Source organism: Stegodyphus dumicola, chromosome 11 (assembly GCF_044657685.1).
Source record: "Stegodyphus dumicola isolate Sdum_Otavi_A_Nest chromosome 11, ASM4465768v1".
In the NCBI taxonomy this organism is placed as follows: Eukaryota; Metazoa; Arthropoda; class Arachnida; order Araneae; family Eresidae; genus Stegodyphus; species Stegodyphus dumicola.
In genome coordinates this window covers 148,491,298-148,502,745 of record NC_140778.1, presented here as the reverse complement: position 1 = coordinate 148,502,745, position 11,448 = coordinate 148,491,298, and the positions used below count along the sequence as shown (strand labels likewise).

Sequence of the window (11,448 nt, the reverse complement as noted above, 5' to 3'; positions counted from 1 at the left end):
CAAGTAATCATTGTCATTGATCGGAAATTAGTTGACTTTTCAAGGGGAACAAAACAACTCCCGTTCAATGAACAATAATTATGAAATTAATACGAAGGTGTTTCTTCCTTTACTCAAGTAATAAGGCGATCCCAAACTGGCAATTTAAGTTAGGCCAAATATTTCCGTGAATTGATTACTTGCTTTTAATTAAATTTTTTTTTACAATTGAAATTTTTTTATTCATGATTTAATTCAAGTCCCCGTTAAACAATTTTAACAATTTACATTCGAGTTACTTTAAAACAATTTTCGGAATTAAACTTACTATAGGTTCACTATTTTTAAATAATTCTACTAAAATTAATCTTAGGAGATAATATAATCAATATTTCTTTAATAAATAAATTATTATTAACTTACTTTGCAGCAATAGCGCAAGTAGTAAAATAACTCGATTTCGAACTAAGTGAATTTAAGATCATACAACATATATATATATATATTGTTGCGAATTTTGTGCTTAGATAGTTAATTTTAGTAGAATTATAAGAAAAATTGTTGTATTTTCTGTCCAATGTAGCGCGAGACAAATTTTAAGAGAAAGCTATGCCTGTAAAATAAGAATACAAGGCAAGTGCATGGGTATCTCAGTAATTTGACGAAAAATTGCCAAATTTGGCGACATTTTGGTCCGATCCCTGTATTACCGTAATGGGTCTTGAAATTAAAAAAAAAAAAAAAAAAAAATGCAATTGATCGCTATGTTAGTTGCAACCGTAATCCCACACTCTTATTATTTTCCAGTAATTTCAAGAAGCAGAAAGTACTAGAAATATCTAGGTGGACGGTTGAAAACTATAAAAGCCCGAAGAGAGAGCGTCTGAGTTCAGTTGCTTCGTTACTGAATTTTTTGTTTTTTACCTGAATCGTAAACCCACAAAGCTTATAATACTGATCTGAAGTTAAGTATTCACAATTTCTCTTTTAGCAATAGATGAATTGAATTTCGTGTAATGATAACAATACCATTCTTCCAGACGTTAATAAAGAACACATTTCTGTTAGAACAATTTTTTATATACATTTTTACTTTTGCATTCAATAGATGGCGCTACGTGTCAAATATTTACTTTGCAAGAAAAGGTGTGCTTGATTGTGGTTCTCTTACACTGATTCGAAAATTCATATTATTTAATAATAATCATAGAGCATAGACTAGCCGGGGACCCCATGCAGCCTATCGAACTTTTGTTATCTTTTACTCAATGGTAGCAACTGTATAGATGTAATTCAAGTAAGGCTACTTGCAGAGTCGTAGCTAGGGTTTTCAGCGCCCAGGGACAACTGAAGATTTCGCACCCCCTACTGCTTGCCAAGAATGGAAAACATTTAATTCTAAAATGTCGTAACATCAGTTTGGCACCCCTTCGACTCTGCGCCCGGGGATAGATGCCCCCCTTGCCCCCCCTAGCTACGGCCCTGGCTACTTGCATATTATCACAACCACTCTAGTTGAAGAGGACAAACGTTCAGAATAACCCAAATATTAACTAACGGTCATGCTCATAACATTCCTTGACTAAAGCAGCATCGGTATTTTCTTATTTTTACTTTTTGTTGATAAATCTATAAGTTTCAATAGATTTTGTAAACAAATCTTAATACTTTTTTACCGTAAACTATACTTTTTTAACATGCGCTTGGGGAAATTTTCAGTAATGAAAAAAACTGCTGTAAATTTTCTGTAGGAATTCAGTATTTTGCCGCAAAATTGCTGAAGGTGATTATTATGAAAGCCGTTTGTTAGATACTCGGTGCACAATGGCAAGACTGTCCGCTATGCGCTGTGCCGAGTTGTGCAATTCTTTGATGTTTTTTGAGAGAAAACAGATCGTTGAGTACATGGGCAGAAGAATACCCCCCCTAAAAAAAATACTTCTGAAGGAATTCGCGAAAAATGTAAATATTTTATTTTTTAATGTATCACATTAAATTTTATTAGTAATTAATATTTGCAATAGCTGTAGTGTGTTTTTCCTTTGATACGTTGATAACGTTTGCGACTTATAATAAATATGGATAACTGAAAAAATAATTTTTTTTTAAAGTAGCGAAATTCACAGTTTTACATTAATCTTTTACTTTTTCCATCAGAAAAAAAAAAAAATTGCCAAATTTCCCTAAGGTGGTTTCATTTATACGCAAGTATCTATTATTATCTATTATTATTATTATTACTTTGTATTTTATTTTTTTAATAACTCGAACTTTAAATGAGAAATTAAAAAAAATTAATAATGCCAGAGAAATTGAGAAAAAACCTATGTAACACTTGAGAATAAAAATATGCAAAAGAACATATTCATTCAGAATTTTTTTTTCCCTTTGAAAAGGAAGAAGATGGAATAAATATGAATGGAATAAATTAAATAAATTTCATAATTTTTAATGTCCTTTTAAATCTTTTAAACATTTTCTAATTTTTAAACATACTGTAATACTGTACGTTTTTAGTTTGAAATGTAAAATTTTAATTCAAAGCTAACATTTCAAATACGAACAGTTTTGAGTTAGAAAATAAATAAATGAACTTATTTATTTAAAAAACTAAACATCCGCCTATAATTTCAAAAATTATTCTCAAACAATATTTTTTATTTTTATTTTTTCTTTTGTTTATAGAAATCAAATGACAATCAAACTTACTTTGGTACTATTCGGTTTCGAGGGCCGTAAAAAAATTGCAGCGAAAATGTACGCGCAAAAGCGCCAAATCTAGCAAACGCGCCCATTTTTAACAGCGCGCCAAATCTAGCGTACGCGTTGATTTCAGATTGCGTAAGTTTATATAGTTCTACATTTCTTAAGACCCCATTGAAATGCTAGTTTAATTTTTAAATCCTTTTTTGATTTTAAATCCTTTTTTGATATTCTATGGATTAACAATTTGGGAGTTGCCCATGACGAAAACTCGGCAATAGAATTTTGGGTAAAGTGCAGAATCACCCACTGCTTTAATTTAATTTAAAATTAGTTTTAAATTATTTAATTATTTATTTTAATTTAAAATTAGCTTTAATTTAAAATTAGTTTTTAAGAATTGCACATACTCGGTATCCATGTGCACATCGACCCGACATCACTTAAAAAAAAATCCTAGAATTATACAAAAATGGCACTGCGCACACACCCTTGACTTTATCTATGTACACATCGACCTATTTTCACTTAAAAAGTAAAAGAAAATGACAAAAATCCAATTGTTTTTACCCTTGTAAAAAGCGGCAAACAAATAAGTGAGCGGTTCTGCACTTTACCGAGAATATTTTCAAAGAAAAGAAATCATTCATTATAGAAAATTACGTTTGAACAACGAACGAGATGAAATTATGCTTTAGCGATAAGTCGGTAGCGAAATAGCGATGCAGGCATCCATTCAGTTATGTTTAGCAATTTTTATATAAATTATAATAATGATCTGAAATAGTTATTTATGCTTCCATTCAGTCATGTTTAGCCTTTTTCATATAAATTATAATAATAAAAAAGTATTATATGAAATTAACCTTTCATCTAAACTAAAACATCAATCTTAAATAGTTATTTACTATTATACTTCCTTCTTGTCGCAATTATTAGGCTTGCCGCAATTATTTTTGGCAGCATTGGCATCAACAATAGTTTGGCGATTTTTTACGGCCCTCGAAACCGAATAGTACCCTTACTTTTAACGCATTTATAATTATATACTGAATAATGAATTTATATATTTAATTTTTGACATAAAGATAAAATTGAAATAATTTAATGAAAAAATATTAAGGAAAGAATAAAAGCAACATATCTTATCATGGTTAAATGAATTTAAATAGTAGTGTACATAAAAAAAAAAAAACTTCATAACATTAAATTTCAAAGATACTAACTTTTAGAAATTTAGAAACAGGCCAAATTCCTAAATGCGGGAAGTATACCATCAAACGAAATAGAAAGAATTCTGAAAGTAGAAGTTTACTTTTGCATTCAATAGATGGCGCCACGTGTCAAATATTTACTCTGCAATAAAATGTGTGCTTGATTGTGCTCTTATACTGATTCGAAAATTCATATTATTTAATAATAGTTATAGAGCATAGACTATGCAGCCTATCGAACTTTTGTTATCTTGCAACTCAATGGTAGCAACTGTATAAATGGAATTCAAGTAAGGTCTAAAAATATTCTTAATGTCCTAAAATAAAACTACTTTTTGTTAATTTTTAAATGTTCTAAGAAAGAAATAATCAGAATTATTTTATTTTTCAAATAAAAGTTTGAATATGAGAGCAATTTAAAATGAAAGAAATGTAGCATGATAAACAAAAAACAATGTAATGATGTCAAATGTAATTGCGTATTAGTGTGGATTATATTTTCGATCCTGAATGTGTTCCCATGTGGTCTAGTGGTTAGGATTCCTGGCTTTCACCCAGGCGGCCCGGGTTCGATTCCCGGCATGGGAAGTTGGGTTCCATGGTGTAATGGTTAGCACTCTGGACTTTGAATCCAGCGATCCGAGTTCAAATCTCGGTGGAACCTGAATTTTTTGATAATTATGCTTTTAATTTATATTTTATTAATTATTACTTGCCTATATCCTTTTTTTTTTAACCTATGTAGTCTCGAAACGTAATTTTCCATTGATTCGCTGATTCGGTTCTGTCCGTTGTGAATGTCTTGGTTCACCTTTCATTCCAGTCTGTTGCCATTCGGCAAAATGTAAAATATATAAACTAAGCTATTTAAAAATAATAGAAGCAGTTCTTAAAAGTATTATTTTTAATATGACATCGAATTAAATAAAAATTAATTTAATTCATAATATACCTAATTAAAACATACAGTATTATTATAAAATTGCCTTATATATTTTTAAACTTTTCAGTTATGAAGAATTTCTTCAAAAAGACTTTCTTTTTTTAAACGAAACATACAATTTTTTTCAAATATTGTTTTGTAATTTTTTTAAGGTCTTGAAGAATATACTATCACTTTAAACTGATAATTTTTTCAGAAGTCAAACAACAAAAATCAGCGTTAATTTACAAAATTTTCACAGGACTAGTTTCGATGGTTTTACCGAACCATCATCTTCAGCTGCAAAACCGCAAAAATTTTGCGGCATTTTTGCGGTTTTGCAGCTGAAGATGATGGTTCGGTAAAACCATTGAAACTAGTCCTGTGAAAATTTTGTAAATTAACGCTGATTTTTGTTGTTTGACTTCTGAATTAGTATTTATTCGGCGTGTTATTGTGTCTTGATAATTATTTATTTATTTATTATTATTATTATTATTTTGGTTCAAGTCTGTTATTTGGTGGAACTTATACATTTTTAAAAATTTAAATCAATTTTATTCCTCAATTTTTACTAATATAGTACGTAATTTTTTTTATTTATTTAGCTTTATTTGAAAGCTTGAATAATCACTCAAAATACCCTTTTCTACTAAAGTTTGTCAACCCGAATGATATTTTATTTTATTCATTTTAATTTTCATTTACGATACACTATTACTACTAATTTTCAAAACTGGAATTGAATTTTTGATTTACATATATTATAGTTCGTGTTCATTTCTTGAAGTTTCAGAATATTGTCTCATAAACTACACTAATATATATTAAACAATTTTATAACGAATTTGCTTACGAACTCTTGAAGTCAGCTTATGGTTTCCACTAAGTAAGAAATGAAGATTTTGCTTGCAAGAAAACTCCTTTCTAAAAAATAACAGTAATATTTTGGTAGTTAACCAAGAAATATAGCTTTTCTTTATCTTTTTCATTGCGGTAATTATGTGCATACTTTAAAAGCAATTTGTATATTCTGTGACAAATATTACCAGATTCCATACTAAATATAAGATCAATGTAGAACTTTTTGGTGTCGAACATCGATCATTAAATTTCTTTTTAAAGCATGCATTATCGTCTGCATTAAATTTAAAAACTAATGATGAAAATAAAAATTCTGCAGTAGCGCATATATTGCACTTATCTATACAGGGGTTATTTTATTCAAATAATAATCTAAATTTCAACAATAGGTTGACACATTTCTGGTTATATCTTTTCGCGTTCAAAAAAAAGAAATACAGAGAATACTTTCTGAGTTGTGGTTAAAAGAAAAAATTTGTTTTTATCAGATGGCAAGAACATGACAATATGTTTTGCTTAAGAAGATTGTATTGAATCGTAACCAAGAAAATTTTGAATTTTACTTGCGTTTATAATTCTACTTTTTTTAAACTTCCATCTGCTTTAAAGCAAAGTGAAAATTTACATATAAAAAATAAAATCATTCATTCGTCCTTTCTTTATTATGAATTTATAGGAAGAAACTTACAGATTAAAGGATGAAAAAGAAGGAAGAAACTTACATATTAAAGGATGAAAAGGAAGGAAGAAACTTATAAATAAATTACTTTCTAGTTTAATTACGAAATCACCTCGCTTGATAACCTGATAAGTGACATTTGACAGGATAGTCTAGAATAATAAATGTAAAAAGGGAAAATAATTATTTGCCGAAAGAATTAGCATCTCAAATTTAAAGAATATGATCTTCGAAATGTTGTTAGGATAATTTAAACATTTAACAATTGCTGATGGCGCCATCTATTGGCTAAAAGAGTAATACTAATAAGATATATAAATCTACGACTTGTTGAATAAACAAGGAACAATTTAATTTAAGCTATTTATTTATTTAATTACATTAGAAACTATCAAGTTAATTTTGAAATAGATATAAACGTTTTATATGGAACAAATCTTTCTTACTTTTTGCATTCCAAATGCAGACAAACGAACCAGTTTGCAGTTTAAACAAACCTACCATAGTACATAAACCAATGGCGCCATCTGTAATCAATTTGTAAAACAAACATTCGACAGCATTCTACTAATGGAAATGATGCATCAATAACGAATAATCTAAAATCTGCTATATTGTGCTTCATATTCTTCCCTTTGATCTGTAAAAAAATCTAATTTTCTTTTTAAATTCATACATATGAATCCGATCATTGCGTAAACAAAATAATAATCATATAACAGCAGAATATGGTCATTGGAAGAGAATGGCTAATAATTCACTTCTGATAATGTTTAGATGTTATATTTTCTCATAGAATGTTTATACAAATTTAGCGTATAATGGGAAGATTATTATATTCCAGTGTTATGCTGTAATTTAATATGTCGATTCATCGTGATTGAGAAATGAAAACTAAAATGACTTTCACATGTTTAATGCAATAAAATTCATAAAATTTATTGACAACATGGCATCATAATTATAATAATTTGTGACATACATACAAAATGGTACCAGAATTATACGAATTTTGCAATATTATTATGACAAAACTAAATGTTTCCTCATAGTAGTATTGATGCAACAGGATATTATTTTAATATCAGAAATCTCTTAAGGGAAGTAATTTCCATTTTCTCGTTGGGTGATTCAAAACCGACAGCAATTTCTAGGTTGCGTTCCATGGAATGAAAATTCAAAGATAATCCGGAATTTGAAAAACAGTATAAAGATTTCATACGTGAATATGAACAGTTAGGACATATGACTGTGATTAATGATGATTTATCTAACAGATCGGATATAGAAAAGTTTTATCTTCCTCATCATGCGGTAATTAAACCTTCTAGCACAACGACAAAATTAAGAGTAGTTTTTGATGCATCCTGCAAATCTGAAAATGGTATATCATTGAATTCTCTTTTAGGGGTAGGTCCGAAATTACAAAGAGATATTTTTGAGATTTTGATTAATTTTCGATTTCCTAAAATTGTTTTCACAGCCGATGTGGAGAAGATGTATCGTCAGGTGTTGGTAGCCCCTGAAGATCAGAATTATCAATTGATACATTGGCGATACAATTCCAGTGATAAAATTTCAGCAACTCGATGTCTGAAGCAGATAACTTTAGAGTCTAAAGAGGAATCAGATGTATCTCGTATATCACAAGAGGATATGTATATGGACGACTTATTGTCGGGTGCAAATACAGTTGATGATGCAGTATCTGTCTGCAAGAAAATATCTTCAATTTTACATGCACGTGGTTTTGATTTGAGGAAGCGGAATTCAAATTCTGTAGAATTCTTAACTGAATTTAAGGAACATTGTTCATTGAATACTCATTTTGAGATATCTCCTAATTCGAGTTCGAAAGTCTTAGGACTTTTTTGGAATTCAACTACCGATACCTTCAGTTTTAAAGCTACACTGCACATCAACGCACCTATGACAAAAAGACGCATATTAGCAGAATCTGCTCGCATTTTCGATCCTTTAGGTCTCTTATCTCCTTGCACTATATTGATTAAAATATTCTATCAAAAACTATGGTTAGTTAAAGGCGACTGGGATTCAGTTGTTCCCCAGCATATCTCAGATGATTGGTTTAAATTTCAAGAGACATTCAGTCAAATCAATAATTGTGAAATTCCGAGATGTGTCATACTTACAACGGACAGTGTTATCCAACTACATGGATTTTCTGATGCACCTTCGCAGGCTTATGCAGCAGCCATTTACTGTCGCCAAAGGTGCAATGGTACGGTTGAGGTTAATCTTTTGGTATCAAAGACTAAAGTCGCGCCTATAAAGCAAGTATCCATTCCTCGATTAGAACTCTGTGCTGCGTATTTGTTGACCATATTAATGCGATCTCTATTGAACATTTTAAAGAAGTTTGATTTGAAATTTTTGCGTGGACGGATTCCAAGGTAGTTCTGTCTTGGCTATCAGCTCATCCACGTAAGTGGAAAACTTTTGTGGCAAACAGAACATCTCAAATCATATAAGTGATACGTATTAAACATTGGAATCATGTTCCCTCTAAACAGAATCCTGCAGACATTGCTTCTCGTGGTATTAAACCTCAACTCCTACCAAATTGTACTTTGTGGTGGAATGGTCCACCATGGTTGCGTCAGGAAGAGGAAAAATGGCCTGAATATGAATTAAAATCTGAAGATGATGCTGAAGTAAAGGCCGAACAAAGATCTGATCCTATTTTTATTTCTCATATACGTGAATCGAATGATTTATTAGCTAATTTGTTCGAGCATTATTCTTCGCGTTGTAAAATTGTTCGTATTCTGGCTTACTGCCAAAGATTTATTACTAATTGCAAGAAGCATCATGTTACTCAGATCATTTCACGTAGTGGCATTAACTCCAGCTGCCTTATGCCGCTAACATTTCTAGAGATTCGAGTAGCAGAAAATTTCATTATTCGTCGGATTCAGAATCATTATTTCCAAGATGATTTATAAAGTATTAAAGAAGAGAAACCTTTACCCAAGAAGAGCCAACTACGTTCTTTGTATCCATTCGTAGATAAAGATGGTCTCTTACGGGTGGGAGGACGTCTTCGAAATTCATCTTTAGCATTTAACTTCAAACATCCTGTCATACTTCCTTCTCGACACAAATTTAGCGAATTACTAGTGAAAGAACTTCATATTACTTACCTTCATGCTGGTCCTTCTTTATTATCACACATCGTCAGACAATCTTACTGGATAATTGGAGGAAAGAAACTGATACGCAGTTGTGTCAACCATTGCTTAATATGTCATCGACTTAAAGATGCTTCAAATTCGCAATTGATGGGTGACTTACCTGAACATCGTGTGACTTTGGAACGACCTTTTTACGCATCTGGTGTGGATTACGCTGGTCCTATTACCATGAAATTTAATAAGGGTCGTGGCTCTAAAACAACGAAAGGCTATATAGCTCTGTTTGTTTGCTTGTCGACTAAAGCTGTGCATATAGAAGCAGTCAGTGACCTGACGGCAGACTCGTTTATCGCTGCACTTAGACGTTTCATTGCACGTCGCGGTGCACCACGGCACATTTACAGTGACAACAGTACCAATTTTGTGGAAGCATGCCGAAAACTACAAGAACTAAATCAGATTTGGTCTTCCTTGTATGCAACGGAATCGGTTTCCCGAGAACTAACTAAGTCATCTATTGAATGGCATTTTATACCGCCTGCTTCGCTCCACTTCAGAGGAATATGGAAAGTCGGCATTCGCTCAGCGAAATTTCATCTGAGAAGAGTATTGAAAGAGACTCTTTTAACCTACGAAGAGTTGTCAACACTACTTACCCAGATCGAGGCTATTTTGAATTCACGTCCACTTACTTACGTGAACGATACTGATATTGACTGTATTAATGTTTTAACCCCTTCTCATTTCATTACAGGTGATACTTTAACTTCCTTTTCAGAAAGCCATCAGACTTTACGCACAAGGAGTTCTAGGTGGGAACTTGTACAGAATCTACGTCTGGGATTCTGGAAGCGATGGAAAAGGGAATACTTGACTTCGCTTCAGCAGAGATCCAAGTGGCAGTACAACAGACCCAATCTAAAAATCGACACGGTGGTTCTTATCATCGAAGATGGATCTCCACCGCTAGCTTGGCCTATTGGACGGATCATCGATGTCCATCCGGGCAAGGACGGCTTAGCTCGCGTAGCCACTGTCAAAACTAAAACTGGTGTTTTCAAAAGAGGAATTAATAAACTTTCACCGTTGCCTGTGTATCAGGACTAAACCTGATAGGGTGGGAGTATGTTCACTTCCACGCCTGCCGAATTAATTTCTACCTTTTCGTTGCCCTGCGTTGGCAACACGCTTTTGAGATTTGTCGTTCGTAGGATTCGGTCGCTAAAAGCGTAGCTGGCCTGTAACGGTTGTAATTCTTATTTTATGCTTATCTGTACTCCTGAATTATTACTAAATGTTTACGTGTGAATGTTTTATTATTAAATGTATTCAGTTTGGTTGAAATAGACCGAGAGTGACTGAATTTATTAAGGATATTAAAGTCGAAACTGCGTCATCCATGTCGGCGCCATTCTAATACGAGGTACGTAAACATCCTTAATAAATTCAGTCACTCTCGGTCTATTTCAACCAAACTGAATACATTTAATAATAAAACATTCACACGTAAACATTTAGTAATAATTCAGGAGTACAGATAAGCATAAAATAAGAATTACAACCGTTACAGGCCAGCTACGCTTTTAGCGACCGAATCCTACGAACGATAAATCTCAAAAGCGTGTTGCCAACGCAGGGCAACGAAAAGGAAGAAATTAATTCGACAGGCGTGGAAGTGAACACTCGTCATGATAATGTACTTCGTTAATTTTTCTATTCGCGACATATTATATAATTCAGTTATAACAGACAAATATTATCTATAAATCAAACGTACTTAATTTTATCTTAAAATTAAATTCACTTAAAACCCATTAATTTAATTTGAGAAATATATTTATTATAAATGGTAAAAGACACTTTTAAAGCTATGTATTAAATGCATAACTCAAATACAAAACTCATTCTTTCAGTTTGTGGTGTTACCAATCT

General features: G+C 31.7%; 2 non-coding genes across 2 annotated transcripts; both read left to right on the top strand.

The window, feature by feature from the left end:
* Positions 1-4,412: 4,412 nt before the first annotated feature.
* TRNAE-UUC (transfer RNA glutamic acid (anticodon UUC)) lies at positions 4,413-4,484 on the top strand. Its single transcript has one exon. It is a non-coding gene; the product is annotated as a tRNA-Glu (tRNA).
* Positions 4,485-4,488: 4 nt separating this feature from the next.
* TRNAQ-UUG (transfer RNA glutamine (anticodon UUG)) lies at positions 4,489-4,560 on the top strand. The gene has a single exon. It is a non-coding gene; the product is annotated as a tRNA-Gln (tRNA).
* The last annotated feature ends 6,888 nt before the right edge of the window (positions 4,561-11,448 follow it).